Source organism: Leptonotus elevatus, chromosome 21 (assembly GCF_054856555.1).
Source record: "Leptonotus elevatus isolate MCC_2025b chromosome 21, RoL_Lele_1.0, whole genome shotgun sequence".
Classification (NCBI taxonomy): Eukaryota; Metazoa; Chordata; class Actinopteri; order Syngnathiformes; family Syngnathidae; genus Leptonotus; species Leptonotus elevatus.
Genome location: NC_141259.1, coordinates 9,501,923 through 9,520,274, shown reverse-complemented (window position 1 = coordinate 9,520,274; position 18,352 = coordinate 9,501,923). Strand labels below are relative to the sequence as shown.

The 18,352-nt window shown below is 40.3% G+C and overlaps 1 long non-coding RNA gene across 5 annotated transcripts in view; it reads left to right on the top strand.

Annotated features, from left to right (window-relative positions):
- Positions 1–15,991, top strand: part of LOC147155774 (uncharacterized) — a 137,582-nt gene extending 121,591 nt beyond the window's left edge. For all 5 annotated transcript variants that reach the window (XR_015092135.1, XR_015092133.1, XR_015092139.1 and 2 more), the window contains 2 exons: positions 15,200–15,359; positions 15,876–15,991. This is a non-coding gene — a long non-coding RNA (uncharacterized LOC147155774). The remainder of the gene's footprint in view (positions 1–15,199; positions 15,360–15,875) is intronic.
- Positions 15,992–18,352: the final 2,361 nt, after the last annotated feature.

Below are 18,352 nucleotides of genomic sequence, written 5' to 3'. Positions count from 1 at the left end.
TTTATTTATAATAAATGATTTACTATACATGGTCATCTTTTAAAAAATGCCTTACTATACATGGTTGGGGTTTGTTTGTTTGCTTTTCTTAAATAAAATGGCAGTTTTTTGTTTTGTTTTTTGAATAAAAAATGCCTTACTATAAATGTTTTTTTTTTATAGTAAAAACCTTATATATGGACGTTTTAACTTAATATACATTGTCGTAAAAAAAAAAAAAAACGGCTTACATTACATTACATGGTCATTTTTCTTTTTAAGATAAAAGCCATACTATGGCCATGGTTCAGACATACCAAGCTTGTATTGTTTTGTTGTTTTTTTTATGAAAAAATAATGCCTGGTCATTTTTATTAATAATAAATGACTTATGGTCATCTTTTTTTTAATGTCTTAATAAACATGTTTGGCTTTTTTTCAAATTATGAAAACTTTCTTATACATGGTCATGTTTTTAAAAATGCCTCACTTAGAATCAGCATCTCCAAATCTGAAACAATGACCCTCAGTAGGACAAGGATGGAGTGCCCCTCACTTGGTCACGTTATTGCCAAAAGCTAAAACAAACAGTTTGTCTACATGCCGTAAAACTGATGAACCGCTTTATGAACCGACTCATACAATTCTCACCACGTCAACAACTCATGACACTTAATCTCTTGTGTTTTTTCCAGTAATACCGTAATTTGATTTTGAAAGGGGAAATAACTGAATGACTCATAAGTGAGATGGCAACTACGTGCCAAATATTAATTTTAACAGCACGTCACAGAATATGGAGCAGTGCAGAACCATTTCTGTGAAGTTGGAAAACAATTGGTCTACATATTCAGTTTGGACACCGCGGTTTCTCAAAACAGGTGTCAGAGATTTGTCTCTCTGATATCCAATTTCAGACTCATCCAAATTGACAGGGTTCAGACTAAAGACTCAGATACCAGATCTGAATCCTATTTCAAACAGGCAAATCCTTGGATGGCCACACAGGCATCTGTTTGTCAGACTGCATGATGGCCACGGGTTACTTCTGGTGCATGACAATTGCGGGCTGCATGCAGTTAAGAGTGTGTCAGCAGTTGGCGGGTGACAAAGGCATTGATCGATTGGCCCATCCTTTCCTCAGACCCAAATTTAATTAAGCACTTCTGGGACGTCATGCCATGCACATGGATGACATTCCGCATGAAGAAAATAAAATAAAATTTAGGCCAACTTGAAAAAGTTTCTGCAATTTTCTATGCTTTCTATCATTGGTTCATTTTCTAATATCCTTTTCTTCAGACAATTCATTTTGCTTCCTTTTATAATACAAAAAACAACAACATTCGAGTAAATACAAAAGAGCTCAAAAAAATGTGGAGGGGGGGAATCTGGAAAATTAAAGAGATGATTCATGAATACCGCCAATGACTCATCTTTTTTTTTTTTTTTTTTTTTTTTTTTCTTACTTCTTTTATAAGAGCTCAGTATTGTTCATTCGGAAATGTCATCATCATTGCTCTTTTTTTTTTTTTTTTTTTTTTTTTTTTTTTTTAAATATATATATATATATATATACACATATATACATACATATATACATATATACATACATACATACATACTTTTTTTTTTTTTTTTTTTTGTGTGTGTGGGTGAGTATGTGTGTGTGCGTGCGTGCGTGCGTGTGTTTGTTAGCTCACCAGAAAACCTATTAGAAAAAAAAATCTTATACCGTTCACCTAAATCGAACACCAGGAGACCCGAGGGGACCGAAGAAAACCAAGGAAGGTGAAATCCAGCACCGACCAGACACCCCCCACCAGAACTCCTCCCCAGCCCAAGAAACATCCAGACCCCAACAAATCCAAAAAACATAAAGTCAGGGAGGCCTCAAGAGACCAACGGAGAGACCGAGAAAAGGAAGGAAGGACAGACGAAGCCGCGTGAGATCCGAGACACCAGCCTCCACCGATTCAATAACCTGAGGAGGAAACAGATTGTGTCTGAGTTTCGGTAGATGCTGGTGTGGTGGATCTGGCATGCATGAAAATCTCCACCAAAGAGGGGAGCCGTCGACCCCCGCCGGAACAGAGCAAGCGCAACACCTCAGGGCCCCCCAGGCCGCGGCAGCGCCAAAGGACGACCCCCGGGCCCCACCAGGGCCACCGGCCGGAGAGCAAACCCAGGAGCAGGAGCGCCCCCCGCCCCAACACGGCCCGCGCCCCCGGCCCAACGCAGCAGGACGGGGCACTGCAGGCCCACCAGGCACCCCACCGGCCCCCAACCCCCGCCCCCCACCACCCCCCGCCCCCCATCCACCCCCCGCCACCCACCCCAACCCAGCCCCAGCCGCCCCCATGCCCCCAATCCCCCAGACACCCCCCACCCCCAGCACCCCCCCACCCCGCAACCCCCACCACCGCCCCCCCCCCAACAAAGCCGCCCCCCCCCCCCGACCCCACCCCGACCAACCGGCAGCCCCCCAACCCCCGACCCCCAGCCCCCGGGGACCACCCGCACCCAGGCACCGGCGCCGAAGAGGGGCCAATGACTCATCTTATGACAGTGTAGGACAAAGAAATAATTTCAGATGAAGAAACCTACCGCCCAGTGAATTACAACAAATATTCCATGCTACAATTATGATAAGTGACTTTTTGTCACGTCACAGTCATCCAGTCTATTAGGGGCTCCATTTTTGGCTCTCGGTTCCAGGAATTTCAACCCATGTCAAAACGCCACATTCGGCAACGAAAAGGTTAACCTCGCCACTTAGCATTCCAGACACCCCCAGCCTCAACCTGCAAGTCCAGCAGTCAGCAGCATCATCCTTGCTCCACAGGATGTGAGGACATCAATAAGCCATCTCCAGCCGCATCGAGTTAGCTGGCTAAATTGATCATTGTTATCTTGATGGCCACGTGCCATCGACACTAAAGGGCAGGATCCATGTAATGAAAGTGCTTTTCAGATTAGATTGGCTCGAGGTGTCTGTTATGCATATAGTTGCTCAGATGTATGTGCCCACTCACCTGATTTTTACAGTGATATATGATGTATGTGTTTGTTTAGTATCCGGAGTAAAAAAAAAAAATTTAATAAAAAATAAGGGGGTGCCAAACAGCACATGCCAGTAACTCACTGTGGCGACCCCTGGTGGGACAAGTCAAAAGTCGCAACTTACTTTTGATTTGATTAGGACTCATAATAATTATCCACACTTTCCTCAACCAAATTAGTCACACATCACAACACTCCTGTGCGGATATGCGCCTGAAACAGTAATATTTGCAGTAATGGACTTGTAAAAAAAAATTTCAACAACAAGGTTTCTAATGGCCGACAAAAAAAAGTGTTTTGATAAAAAGTTGATAAATGTGTCGTAATACTAATCGCATTGCCTTAAAAAAGTAACTTAGTTACTTTATTGATTACTTGATTTTAAAGGCAACTTAGTTGCTTTACTATTATTTTATTTTAAAAGTAGCTTAGCTGCTTTACTGATTACTTGATTTAAAAAAATATATCTTATTTGACTGATTTCTTGATTTTTAAAGTAACTTAGCTACTTTCCTAATTACTTGATTTAAAAAAAAATAGCGTACTGATTTTTTTTTGATTATAACAGAAACGTAGTTTACTGGTTGCTTGATTTTAAAAAGTTATGTTATAATGTAAATTGTAAATATAACTGCAAAATTTAGGGTTGCAGCTCTGCTTAACACAACCTGTTGGGGCTTTATCAGTGTACAACCAACCTTAATATTTTCATCTTTAGCTGTCACAAACTGAACGTAGAAACTGTGTTTCCAGTTTGAAAATGCGAAGGTATCTCCTTTCTTTATTGGCGCGTACACGTGAGATGCCAACATGGTGAAAACGTTAGTGATGGCAAAATGAAGCTTCATGAAGCACTTGCGATACTTTTTGACTCCTCAAGATGGCACTCATGATTCAAAGATGCAATGCAAATGTAATCCATTTTCATTGCACTTGCCTTTATCTTTAAACCAAGAGCACCATCTAGAGGAGTCCAAAAGTATTGCAAATGCTTCATGAAGCTTCATTTTGCCATCACTAGAAAACGTGTCTTGGCGCATGAATGACGTCACCCCCCAAACGATGACCTTTAATCAGACTACTAGGTAAGATATAGTAACTGTTTACTTGAAAGAGCAACTAATTTCTGCTACAAAATGCCCACTGCTTAAACAACAAAGCTAGGACACAACTGATGATAAGAAACTGTACTTTCCCTGCCTAACAGAAACTTGGCGACAGCAGATGGATTTTTTTTTTCCCCCCTCCACTTAACCAAGCAACACCATCCGTGTATATCTATCTTCAGAAACCTCACTCCGTATCTCGAGGTGGTCGTTTGGGTTTGATTCACCAGAAAGACTTTGCGATTAAAGAGATGCCAACTCCAAAGACCGCCTCAGTGAAGTGCTTTGCTTTCACGTTTACGACTCCACCAAAGCCTCATCCGACTTCCTGTCTGAGCCATCTATGCTGCCTGCTATTTCAATATTCATTTTGGCACATTAGATCTGTTTTTTTTATTTTTTATTTTAATGCCTTAGTGTCTGCTTTGTTTCACCTTTGTCAGGTACGCGTTTGCTCTCTCATCCGTGTCATGTCTTGGATTTCATTGCTCTTTTTTCCAGTCATTGTCAAATTCTTTGTTTCTCTCTATGCTTGTTTTTCCTTCTTTTGATTTCCTGAAATCTTTTTCAACATGTTGGGATGCTTTATATTTTAACATGCCAGGCCGTAATTTGATGTGCTTATTAAGGCTTTCGAAATGTTAAACTTTCATTAGGATTCACAACTCTTTTTTTTCTGGTTCGAGGGAAGAAACTTAAAACAAATATCTGCGGGTAGGATTTTGGAAGTGGCAAATATTGAAGCCTCGGCATCGGTATTCATCAATGCTCTTATTTGGAATGTGAGTCACAGGGAGGAAAGAGAGAATGACTGCATGGCATGTGTGTGAGGAAAAGGCTCAAACCCATTACGTACCTGAGCAGAGGGTATTGATCAACCGTCTGGATAGTACTGATAGAAAAATCCCTTTCAAGAGGGACAAGAAAAATGTGAGTGAAAAGAAACCGAGGTGGACAAAGTGAATTTACAATTTGTTGACGAGCGCTTGCCCACTGGGGTGGTAGTTGTTGTTGATATATATATATATATACACACACACATACACACGTCACACTCTTAATTTAAACCAGTAATTCATTATGGCATTCAAACATTTAAATGCATTCACAAGAATTACACTCCAACCCCAAGCACTACTTCACTCCCGCAACGGATAACCTTGTGTGTTGCGGTTTATCCATAAAGCATTTTCACTACTTAACACAGCCATAAAATTATCTTTATTAGCCTGCGGATATGAATTGCGCGTGTACTGAAAAATGTTGTGATGCGCCATAAAATGCCAGAGTGCATTGCAATGCACACAGCGTCGTATTAACGCTTCGATGAGCCTTTGCCAACCATCGTGACAGCGTACATATGGAGAGGATAACAAGTGAATTATGAGGATGTTCAAGTCGAAGTGTGTGTGCGCGTGTGTTCACGTCGGCCTGTGTTTGTCAGCAGCTTTGCGAGTCAGTTTCACTCCGGTGATCCCTAATGAGAAGCAAATGAAGCACTTGGGATGTTGCATGATGGAGAGAGTAACTTGAACACAGAAACAAAACAATTACGGGAGATGCACACACAAGGAAGACGTTTAATTTCAATTTCAATCTTGACTGACCTCCGCTTTTCACCTTGAGCATGCGTTTACTTTTTTTTGCTTGTTACAAAAGGCGCAATCTCATTATTAGAATTGACTACCTGCTACATTCCCTTCATCATTTTAAACGTCAGCTTTACTAACGTACACGTTTATATCTATCATCAAGGGATGCATTCGATCGAATGGGCTTTCTTGCATTCCTATCGGTTAATCAGTTCATCTAGCTCAGCCTTTGAGATGGTTTCTATTAACTCATTTGCTCCCAAAAACGCCATTTTAAAATTTGCCATGGTTCCAAAAACATATTTATAAGTTTTTGTTTTGTTTATTTATGCTGGAGGATACAGAAGGCGTTGATGCAGCCTCTGAAGTGAAGAGGTGACTAAAGCAATGGTAGTATAAGAGATCTACCAGGGCCATGTTGCAAATCGCTCTTTTCCCCTGTGTTTTAAACAGATTTGTGAATCATGATGAAACTTAGCTATATTCTAATGCTAATTGCTGCAAAACGGAAACAGATAGAAAAATCCTTCTCTCTTTTTTCAATATTCTGTGGACCTTGCAAAATGAGTCAAAATCCAGTAAAACAGCCCTGGGAGCGAGGGAGGTTGCTTCAGTGAAAATGTCTGGGAGTGAATGAGTTAAACATGTGACACTGTAGAGCATGAAAGCTATTGTTTATTGGAGTTTCATATGTTCATTGATGGCTCGTTGTAAGCAAGCGAGAACATTTTGAGTGAGAGAAGATAGCCCACTGTTAATCAATCATCACATTGAAGCTAAAATAAGCCAAAGAGGAAAATAATATTTCGCCATAATTACCATTCAGTATGTCACGATTGCCCTCCAGCTGACCATCCCCCACCACTCTCATCTTCCTGATCTGTTTAATCTCTCCCACTGCTGGACCCTTTACAGCCAGCTATAAACAATAAGCAGAGAGACGGTCTTTGTGCCTTGCACTGCAGTTGCAGACATCTCCAGGGGTCATCTAATTAATGCAGAGGATTATTACCGGGTCCCTGGGCCAAGGCTCAGCATAGCCGTCGCTGAAATGAGTCATTACGGGAGGTGAACAGGGTGAGCAATCAGTTATGGGTCGACTTTTTGGGAGGGGGCTTTCGAATGTCAAAGCCACAATGTAATCACTTTGTGGCACTGGGAATGCACTTTGTTTTTGCGTAACTAGTCTTGTGGAAACTAGATTGAGTCATCAAGGGATTTGTTCTGGAAGACCGAGAGTGCACAGTTTCTGGTGAAATCCCAGGTTGGACATTTTAGCCGGTATCAAATGTTGGATTCTGTGCCTGTGTAATTTTTTCTTGTGAATTTCTCAACACACTTTTTTTTTTTTTAAACTCATTCACTCCCAAAAATATATAAAACCGTTCTATTTTAAATATTGCCATGGTATTTATATCTTTTTTAAATGTTTTTTTTTTTAATGCTAGAGCATACAGAAGGCTTTGATGCAGCCTCTGAACTGAAGAGAACGGTTAAAGCAATGGCAGTTATTACAAGAACCGCCAGCGGGTGGCAGCAGAGTATAAGAGATCAATGTTGAAGGGGAAAAAAGCTATTTTCCCCAGTGTTTTCAACAGGTTTGTGAATAATAATGAAACTTAGCTATATTCTAATGTTTTTATAGCAATAGAAGACAATATTCTGTGGGCCTTGAAAAATCTGACAAAATCCAGTAAAACAGCCTGGAGCGAAGGGGGTTGCTTCAGTGAAAATGGCTGGAAGTGAATGAGTTGAAGGAGCTCCCTCAACAAGGACAAGGACATGAGCATATGCCAGCTGACCTAGGCCAAAATGTAACATATTCTTATATACTTTTGAATCACAACCACCTAACATGCACTTAATTACTCTGCCACTTTGCTGCATTCTTGGTTTATTTGGACGCACAAAAGCTTTTAGCTTGGGGTGATAGTAGCTCATTCTGGAAGAGCTCGGCTAGGGGACTGGAGCGTCACAGCTTTTAGACCCACAACGAGGCCATTAACTTGTAGACTAAATATATGGGGATACCTACTAGCTGTTGGAGAGATGCCAGTTTGCTTCCCGAGCGCTCGTAATGTGCCCTTCAGCAAAGCATCGATCCCCCAATTGCTTAGAGGATCCTCATTGTAGCTGCCCCTGATATACGAGTACACCAGTTCATGAGTTATTCAAGACAAATTGCTCCCTATTCACACCTGACATCTTGTAATATTGAGTCACATGACACCCGGGAGGAAAAATGACAAATTTTGTTCAGTTTGGACATTTTCACTTAGGAGTGGACTCCCTTTTTTTTTTGCCAGAGGTTTAGCTTGAGTTATTTTGAAGGAATAACACATTCAGTTCACACTGTTATATAAGCTGTACAATGACACATTTTCATTGTCTCATTTATTTAGTGTCCATGAGCATATATAATTAAATATCTGCAGAAATGGAGAGTGGTGTCCTCACTTTTGTGAGGTACTGTTTAGAGTTGCATCTGGCCTTTTAAGGGTAACCATTATGCTGATGATTGCCCAAGTTGAAAATAAATTTGACACTTCTGATTGTTCCTAGATGGAGAAGAGACCTAAATGGGCATGTCGCTTGGTGTTAAGGACTTTTGTAAAAGAGAAGGAAAGTGATGAAGACTCCAAAATGCTGCATGTGACCACGGGTACTATATTTTGTCAGTCAGGTAACATGAGAAAGACCGGAGGTTGTGAGCAGTGCGTAAGATGGCTATAGCTGAGATAAAATGAAGGATCAAATGGTGGAATATAAGAAAGGAGCAATGTTATGAGGACTTTGACTCGTTCACTCCCAGACATTTTTAACTGAAGCAACCCCCTTTGCTTCCGGCTGTTTTACTGTATTTTGACAGATTTTGCAATTCCCAATGAATATTGTGTTCTATTGCTATAAAACTATGGAACCTTCCAAAAGAAAGATTAGAGTCTCTTTCATCAGGAAAATAAGTATATTTGTATCTGTTTCCGTTTTGCAGCAATTAGCATTAAAATATTGCTAAGTTTAATCATTATTCACAAACCTGTTGAAAACACTGGGAAAAAGAGCTTGTTGCAACATTGCCCTGGCTGATCTCTTATACTCTGGTGCCACCTGCGGGCCGTTTTTTGTATTAACTATCATTGCTTTAAACGACCTCTTCATGTCAGAAGCTGCATCAAAGCTTTCTGTATGCTCTAGCATAAAAAAAAAATATTCTGAGAGTGCAGGACAAAGTATTAAAAACGTATTTCTACATTTTTGGGGTTTGAATGAGGTAAGAAGGGCTTGAGAAAAGCTCCGGCTCATTCTTGAGAGACTGGTGGGTGATTGGGTTGATACAGCAAAAGCGATTAGGGAGACTGGTCGGAAGGTTCCTAGTGAATCCTCTGGCCAGATAAAAGAAGATAAAACGACTTGGTGGTGGTGGAACGAGGATATTCAGTACAGCGTGCAGGAAAAAGGAAGATGGCAAAGAAGAGATGGGCTAGCAAGAGAACTGAGGACAGGTTTACAATAAGAGGACACAGGAGGTTAAGAGGGAGGTGGCAAAGGCCAAGCATAAAGTGAGTGATGAGTTGTACATGGGGTTGGACACAAAGGAAGGGGAAAGGGAGGTGGCTCTACATTCGCAGCAGGTTAGGATGATTAAAGATAGAAATGAGAATGCACTGATAAGTGTGCTACAGGCACATCGATACGATTTCATGTCTTGAAAGAGCACAGCAGAAGCCATATTTGCCCTGAGAATGTGAAATAGCTAATAACATAACGTATAAAGAAATTAAAAATACCAGAGAAGTATGTTATACTCGTTCGAGGGCATTCTTGGGAACAGTGAAACAGTGTTGAGGTGTGTTACTGGAGTGACAGTGGATGGGACCAGAAGGTGGTAAATCCAGGTCCAGAAAGCAAAAACCCTGCCACAGTTTGGCTTTAGCCCCTGGTGTTAGCTAGCTAGCAAAGTAAACGAGCACCATGGGAGCTAGCTAGGAAGCCCGCTAGCTAGCACGACAAGTAAAACAATTAGCAATAAGGGCTAAAGCCAAACTGTGGCAGTGTTTTTACTTTTGGACCTGGATTTGCCACTTTGAGATGTGACTGCATCAAGAATCCGCTTTGAGCCCCTTGTTGTTTGACAAGGTGATGGACGGATTGGCAGATGAGGTCAGACAAGAGTCTCCCTGGACTAAGATCGTTTGCAGATAAGATTATAATTTGCTGTGAGAGAGAGAGAGAGGATAGAAGAGTGGAAGAGGTGTAGGTATTCACTGGAGAGAAGAAAGAGCAGCAGAAATGAAAAAGAAAAGGATCAAAAGAAAAATGGAGGCAATAGGGTCGAGGGGGCCCACAGCGATCCATTTAAAAATAGTCCATTTATAAAAAATAGTTATTTCATTAATGGTTATGTGACTCAAGGCTTTGTGATGAGACACTTTGGCCGACCCCGCCAACACGCACGGCCCGCTGTGGTCACAGTAACCCTTCGGTCCCCACGACACATGTAAAACAAAATGTGTGTGTGCGCTTGTGGCCTCAGACAGCAAACCTAAGCCCGTTGTCCTCCACTAACTAGCGGAGTAGATCTAATGAAGTGCAGAGGACTCTTTTAGATGGGATGACACGTTGTGTAAAAAGCTGTCCCCCATTAAGTCATGCAAATGTGTCACGGAGGATAGACACGAGTAATGTAAACAGCAGCACGCTGATACATTCACAATTTAGGAATTGGCATTTTGTAAAATACTTCAATCAGTACGGGGAGAAACAAAAAATAAGCTTTATTTACAAAAAAAATGTAAAAGAAGAGCAGAGAGAGCCTGTGGTATAACGTGAACAATGACTCATCACGCAAGTCACGTGGCAGAGGTCAGTGAACCGAGACGCACTGAACAGAAACGCTAGCTAAATACAAAGTGAGGGACAAGAAAAACGAGGCACATGGCGAGAGCTGGTGATCTGACACAAGGAGCCGGGGTGACAAGACTGGGTGGAGAGACAATGACATGACCAGCAGACGCGGAAGGCACACGCAGCTGAGTAAATCAACCGACAAACACAAAACATGAACAAAAACAAATCACGAAGAAGAACATTTTTACGTGATTCAACGACACTGATCAAGGAAAACCTGACACGTTTTTTCACAAGTACTCGCTGATACATATGATCTATTCAGCATTAGATTATCAAAGTCGAAGCCCCCAAGACTTGAGACCATAAAACCCACAATTCCCCACCCACTCGCCACTAATCTTCTCATCTATCACTGTAGCAGCATCGGATACAGCAGTATTGCAAATAGCGACACAATCGGCAAGCTAAGAGCAGCGAGATGAGGCAACGCAATCCGTTGATCTATTCAGCGTTGACGAACTGCAGGTTTGAAGTGCTCCAAAATCAATGAAGCACGTATAGGATCACGGAGGCTTTTCAGATTGTGATCTCTGAGGGGGGAGGGGGGGTCCATTTATCGATTTAAATGCTGTACAATTCATTAGATTAACGTGTGGGAGGATATTTTATCTTGGATAGACAATAAAGTAAGAGCAATTTTGACCCAACTGTTTTTGGAGTTACCATCAGAGGAATTGGGATGTTTAAAATGGTTGAACTGATTTATATCTGATGATGAGAGCATCTGCCAATCCCTGTGGATAATTCCCGTTCCCGCCTGCATAACATGTTGGCTGATCGTGTGTTAACATGCAACAGCCTTAGATGCGATCGAGTACGTCTCTGTCATAATAAGAAGAGTAATTGTGAGTCAGCTTATCTCTTTGTAGACTTTGTTGCCCAGTGTACATACACTAATTAGCATGTTGTGCGAGACTTGCAATTCAATCAGATGTAAGCTAATTAATGTTAAGTCCACAGTGACTGGAATAACATATTTTTTTCTGATTCTTTTCAACCTTCATTTTTAACATTAGCAACAGCGAAGACATCAACATTTGTCAGGTCTACTAGTAGACAGTACCAAACGGTTACTAAAATATGCACCAATCTTGTTTGCAGATTTGGAATCCCTGTTGAATTACCTTTCCAACAATACCGGTTTTGTGAAGATTGACCCATTAGTTCCTGAGATAAAAGACTTCCGCCCCTTTTTTGCCAAAAATTTCCAAATTTGGCGGACCGTAGTAGCTCCCAAATCCCTCCTCTGATTCATCTCAAATTTGAGATTTAGTGCTGCGCCATCACTCTGAACAAGTACACCAAGTTTCATTCAAATCTAAATCTGCTTGGTTTTAAACCCACTGGGTGATTTGGCATGGAATGACCCATAATCCAAATCAGGTTATACTGAACCAAAATGCACTCTTAGGCCCCATTGCTACAGGAAATGTCAATCTGCTGCCTGGTGGCACGTGATGATTTGTTTAGTTTTTTAGTGTGAGGGGGCGGGGGCGGGGGGGGGGGGGATGGCCAGTCCAAGACAAATGCAGAAACTATTCAACAACAATCACACAACTCTATAGAGATAGCAGTAATATGGTTGCATCATTTTATGGATTGAAGTGTTACAAACATACATATCAATATCTTCCGGAGAGAATATTGGACAACTTTTTTTGCAGTGTTTCACGTAGCTCAGGTTCATTCCCCCCCATTCACTCAGCCATGTGATTGACTTGCAATCTATCCAGGGCGGTGACCTCTGTCTCTCAACCAGTCAGTTGGGGATAACTCCGCCTCCCCAATATCCCCAAGATGTGTGACTGTATATTTTTCTTGAAAAGACTGAAACTGAAAAGAGAACCCCCCCCCCCCCCCCATAAAAATCAATTTCATGAGTGTACACTTAATAAAAAATTAACTACAAATACAAATCAAATACATATAATTTGTACAGTAGTAACGATCAGCTATGAACTTACGCGTTGCTTTCTTCAGATGCAATTGTCATTTTGTTTTTCTGATTTCATGGTCTGCTGCCCCCAGAATATATTGGGTTTAAACACATTCTGTTTATTTGCGTCAAACTGATTTTCAATTAAGTCCTTCATAAAACTACAGCACAGTGGCTTAATAACAAGCTAGAGTTGCTCTGGAGTGACACATAAAAAAAATAAAGAGATATACTGTATTTACATCAGTAGTATGAAGCTAGTTAGCTCAGATCGACTGGATTGCAAAACCGCGAAAGATACAAAGACAAAGTAAAATGTGTTGATGGCATTATGTTGTCTTAATTGTGTTCAATAAATACACGCAAAACCCCTAAAGAGACAAGTGAAAACGTAACATGGGTCTATTATATTCTTTTTCTGTTCAGCTTTTTCATGAATACAATGCATTTCTAACAAAACAAAACAAAACCAAAATACTTGATTTGTTCATTCCATTCCAGCCTGGGCATACCCGTGTCTGTTATTCCCAAACTCCTTCATTGTTACAAATCCTGTGGGCAAAGACTTCTCAAGAAACAGTCAAGAGCGCATTGTAAATAAGTGGCAGACAGACAGGGAGGAAGAGAGAAAGACTTCAAGGACAATGCTGAACAATTAACTTGTGGTCTTCGCTATCTACCCCATTAGGCTTGGGGGGTTTGGGAACATCTATTGATTTTGGATGTCAGCCACTCTCATTTTATGGAAATTGCCTTAAATGGCAGGGAAACAAAAACAAATTGAATTTTCTGTACTGTTACTTGTATTGTGAAATTAGATATCTGCCCACGTGTGACTGAACAAGCCAGCCTTAACGTGCACGGATGAATAAATCATGCCATCTTCAGCTTTCCTCGGGCCATTGCGAAGATATGGTACCGATTTTATTTCTGAGAATCCTATTAACAAGAAAGCATTAACACCGTTATTAGGTAAACTGAATGCACATATAAGCTACAGTAAATTAGAAGAAACTCCATGACTGGATCAAAATAGCCATTAACATACTGTAATATAGTATATTTCCTCAAATGGTAGTCAAGTATGTTAACTGTCTTCCAGATGAAGTGTGGAGTCTTGTGAGTAGTAATAATAAAGAAGGCGCTCAGGAGAAAAATGTCTCTCGAGTACGGCGTATATATATATATATATATATATATATATATATATATGTATATATATATATATATATATGTATATATATATATATATATGTATATATATATATATATATATATGTATATATATATATATATGTATATATATATGTATATATATATATATATGTATATATATATGTATATATATATATATATATGTATATATATATATATGGGGTAATCACAAATTTACGAGAAATAAACTCGCAAATTTGCAACATTATAAGGTGGGAAATTTACAAGAAAAAAACTTAGAAATTTACAAGAAATAAACAGATTTGTGGAAAAAAAACCTCTGAAATTTACAAAAAAATAATTCCCAGGTTTGTGAGGAAAAAAAACTCGTAAATTTCCGAGAAAACTCACAAATTTCTGAGAAAAAAAACTTGTATATTTGCGACATTATAAAGCGGCAAATTTGTGAGAGAAAAAACTCACCAATTTATGAGAAATAAACTCGCAAATTTGCAACATTATAAGGTGGCAAATTTTACAAGAAAAAAAACTCGTAAATTTACAAGAAATCAACTCTCAGCTTTGTGAGAAAAAACAACTTGTTAATTTACGAGAAATAAAAACTCAAAAACTTGCGAGAAATACAGATGGCCACTTGTCCAAACTAAGTAATCATGGCAAAATAGCTTTCATCAGGAAGGTGCCCAAGAACTTGATAGTCACTATGTCAGAGCACCAAAGAAGAGAACCTTCCAGAAGGACATCCTTCTCTTCAGCAATCAGGCCTGTAAGTTCGAGTGGCACCCTCACGTTCCAACAACCCTCAGACCACGACGGACAAAATGTGCTGGTCTGATGAGACTACTCGACATCGTGTTTGGAGGAAACACGGCGCCCCTCGTCACATGGTCATCACCATCACGACAGCCTTGATTTCAGACTGGGGCCATGCATCGTCTCTTTCGGTGGGGCAAAGACCCCCCCAAGCACGCAGCCAAAATATTAGAGGTGGCTTCAGGACAAGTCTCTGGATGTCCTTCAGTTGCCCAGCCACAGCCCAGACTTCAATTTGATTGAAAATCGGAATTCATTCAAATCTTGGAATAAGGTTGTAACAAAATGATCTAGATGCGAAATACAGCCAAGTTGAAAAGTTGATGTGCATGTGTTCACTATCAAGGGCGAAAAGGCTGAATGAGCCAAAACAAGTGTCATTTTTCCCTCCAAACTAATGTTTTAGTCTCTCCCGATGTCATGGAGTTTATTAGTACGTGTTTGTGTCTGTTTGCAGATGTCATATTTACATGTCCCTCTTGCCAAAATGGGAAGGTCAAGCTGGTGACGGCGTATTTGCCTGCAGTCCCTCCTCAGAAATTCCGCACTCTGACTGGCGCTTTGGGGAGCTCTGCCTCTCACTGACCCAATTCTGTCTCTCCATCTTCCTTTTCTCCTTTTAGCTGTGAGAGTATGCAGAGCATGGATGAATATGCATCGCTCAAGACGCGTTAACAGACGCACAGATGTGCGCAAGGAATACAATGCAAAAAAACAACAACAACATTTGAACTTCTTTCTGTGATTTGAAGTCATCTCACCAAGCAACGTGTCTTTTTGGAGGTAAATACTGTACTGTCCGATTTGTAAAAAGGCAGCACAGTGGGTTAGTGATTAGTATATGTTCCTAACACAAATCTTGTTTTCAGCCTTCCTGCTTAAGAGTTTGTATGTTCCGTTTTCTACAGGCTTCCTCCAACATTCCAAAAAAAACATGTATGAGGTTGAAAATGCCAGGCAAGCATTCTCGGATGTTGTTTGTGCCATTTTTTTCTCCAAAGAGTTCAATGTTCCTAATTCAAAGACAAGTGCGGGTCTCAGCAGGGCTTCAATGCATCGACTCACCAATTGTTTGCTCGGGCAATGAGGTCAGGAACCGGGTTAGGGTCGTTGTGTAGTTTGGACAGTTGATACATAAACAATGCTAATCCTTTAGTCTTGAAAATGCTAATATAATGCTTAAAAAAACTTAAAAAGCCAAGAGGCCTGCCTATAGCTTGCCCCCCCGCCCCCCCTCGCACACACACCACCAGAGCTAAAGGCAGCCATCTTTTAACTACTTTTAACCTTTTACCCCAGCAGGAAGTGCGAACATCTAAGTGTAGTAGCCATACCTCGCCAGTGGGGGGCATACTAAACATAAATGACCACACTATGGCCAAGACTTCAAAAACAAAGCAGAACTAACACAAAAGGTACAACTTTTATACGTTCTTATTTCAATTGAACTAATCTTGACTTCTCTACGAATTCAATAACTTATTAAAGCGGCAGAGCTTCTTCGTTATGTTTTTCTTTTCTTTTTACCCTTTAAGAAACTAGGGGCGCCGAAACTCTCCCTGTTGCTCATTGTTGTCCATGTGTCTTATACGGTTTACGAACGGGGGCGAATTGCCCTTTTAGGGATCAAACCTGAACACCTCTCGTCAACTGTGATCGGGTCCAACACTCCCCCGCAACCTCTTCTGACCAACCTCTTAAATGAAGTCCATTCTTAAGCCATATCTTGATTGTTTCATTGTAAAGTCAAAGTGGATGTAAAGATGTAAAATGACAAAACATTTCGTGGTGGATTTATTCAGATCTGTCATGCCTTAGACTGACTTCTATATGAAGTGACGGAGATGTGCTATAAGTAGCTCTAAACATCATATTCAATTCTAATAGCATGAGTAGTTTCCATGTCTGATGCATGCCCGCATCAATTATATATTTGTTTCTCTGAAGTACTGAATTGTGCATGAGTATTGGACATGCTGTACATTCGACATATTTTTAAATGCATTTGGCATATGGGGCTTTAAAATAGGAATACTTTGTCCCATGCACGTTTTACATTGACAATCAATCGAACCAAATAGGTTCAATCATTTGTTTTTAGACCCTGATGTATCCCAAAGCAACAAATAATTCACTTCATCCCATTGATTTGCTTCTAAACAGAATTTCATTGCCAGTGTTCATATATTCTGTCTGTCCATGCATTAGCACCCACGTGGCTGTTTTTGGCACATCATTTGCCCAAGTGAGAAGTTTTACTTAGATTTTAACTTTGAGTGACTGATACAGTAAATGAAATTAAAGCGTGTAACAAATAATCAAGACATTGAGGATGTTGCCATTTGAACAAAATTCACTCCCGATATCAAACGAAATGCTTTTAACTGCAAATAGACTGCTCATGATATAAGCTTTACCTGAACTAAAAAGGAATTATTTTTTTTTAAACTTGTTCACTGCCAGCCCAGTAAGAATAGATTTTTGACATTTGCAACCGTCAATGGCAGTGAATGAAATTAACAAGAATTAATTAAATAAACACTGTTGTATTATTACTTTCTGTTTGCCCGCATCATGGACACCGCATGAACATAATTTCACATGCAAGAAAAAGTAAGTACCTCTCCATGATTGATATATTTGATAAATCTTCAAATTACTGTTGAGTATGAAAGAATGTGGAAGCATGCAGAGCGATGGAGAGGAGCGATTAGTGGTGCAGCGCTTCTCAGAAATTGCCGGCAGGCTCATTCTCTGTATTCTTTTCTATTGCAGTTTCACTTTCTGACCATGGATCAATCTTGCCCAATTTGGATACAGATATTTTCTGTTCTTGACTATCTATCTTCAGCATATTTATAAATCCAGGGCTCACTGCACACGAGCAATAAATGAACCTAATAATATAAATCTCCCTATTTCGAGTATTGATACAAGTATTTGTGATTCAAAGATGAATGGCATTTCCATTTGTTTCAATGCAAATTCACGGAATGAAGTAATAAGACAACGGCGCTCACAGTCGAGCGTTATTCACACAGCCAGCCTTCTTAATGAGCCTGCTCATAATCAGTGTCACTGAATCTGACACGGCTGCCCCAACAGATGGCCCGAAATAAAACCGCACTTGCGACAACAGAAGGTAAGAAACCCCAGATTTCCCCAATAAAGACGGTTTCATTTTTTTTTTCCTTACACCCGACAGCCTCAAAGGGCCCTCGCGCCTGTCTGTTGCCAAGGTGACACCACCTTCCACAATAAAAATGAGACTTATCCTTTTTTCCCCTCTGACAAGTCCATTGCAATCTCATTTGTCAGGGAAATGTTTAAGGCTGAATTTAAACTGCGAGTGTAATTGCGCGGTTCTGATTTAGCACCGTTTTGTTTAAGTCACATGTATTGAAACAATGCACACACTGCCAAAACTTATTTAATGTAGTAAACGTTTTGATGCCCGATGAATGGGGACGGTACATCATATTGAAATTCACGGTACTGTACTACTTTGTAAATAAATGATAAATAATTGCAGTACTTCCATTAATTCTGGTTGTCTCGCAGCACTCTTGTAAATGCATTGCACTTCAGACCTTGCCAAACCTCGCCCAAAGATAAATTATTTTGTAGTCTGCGGTTTGAGATTTCTCCGAATGATGGAAACCTCACCACAGTCAATGAAGCAGCATTCGACAGTAAGCGACAGGGTAACCAGTAAAGAAAGATCTTAAGGGAATAAAAGAATATCAGCAGGGAGAAATAAAGCAATGGAAGCATAT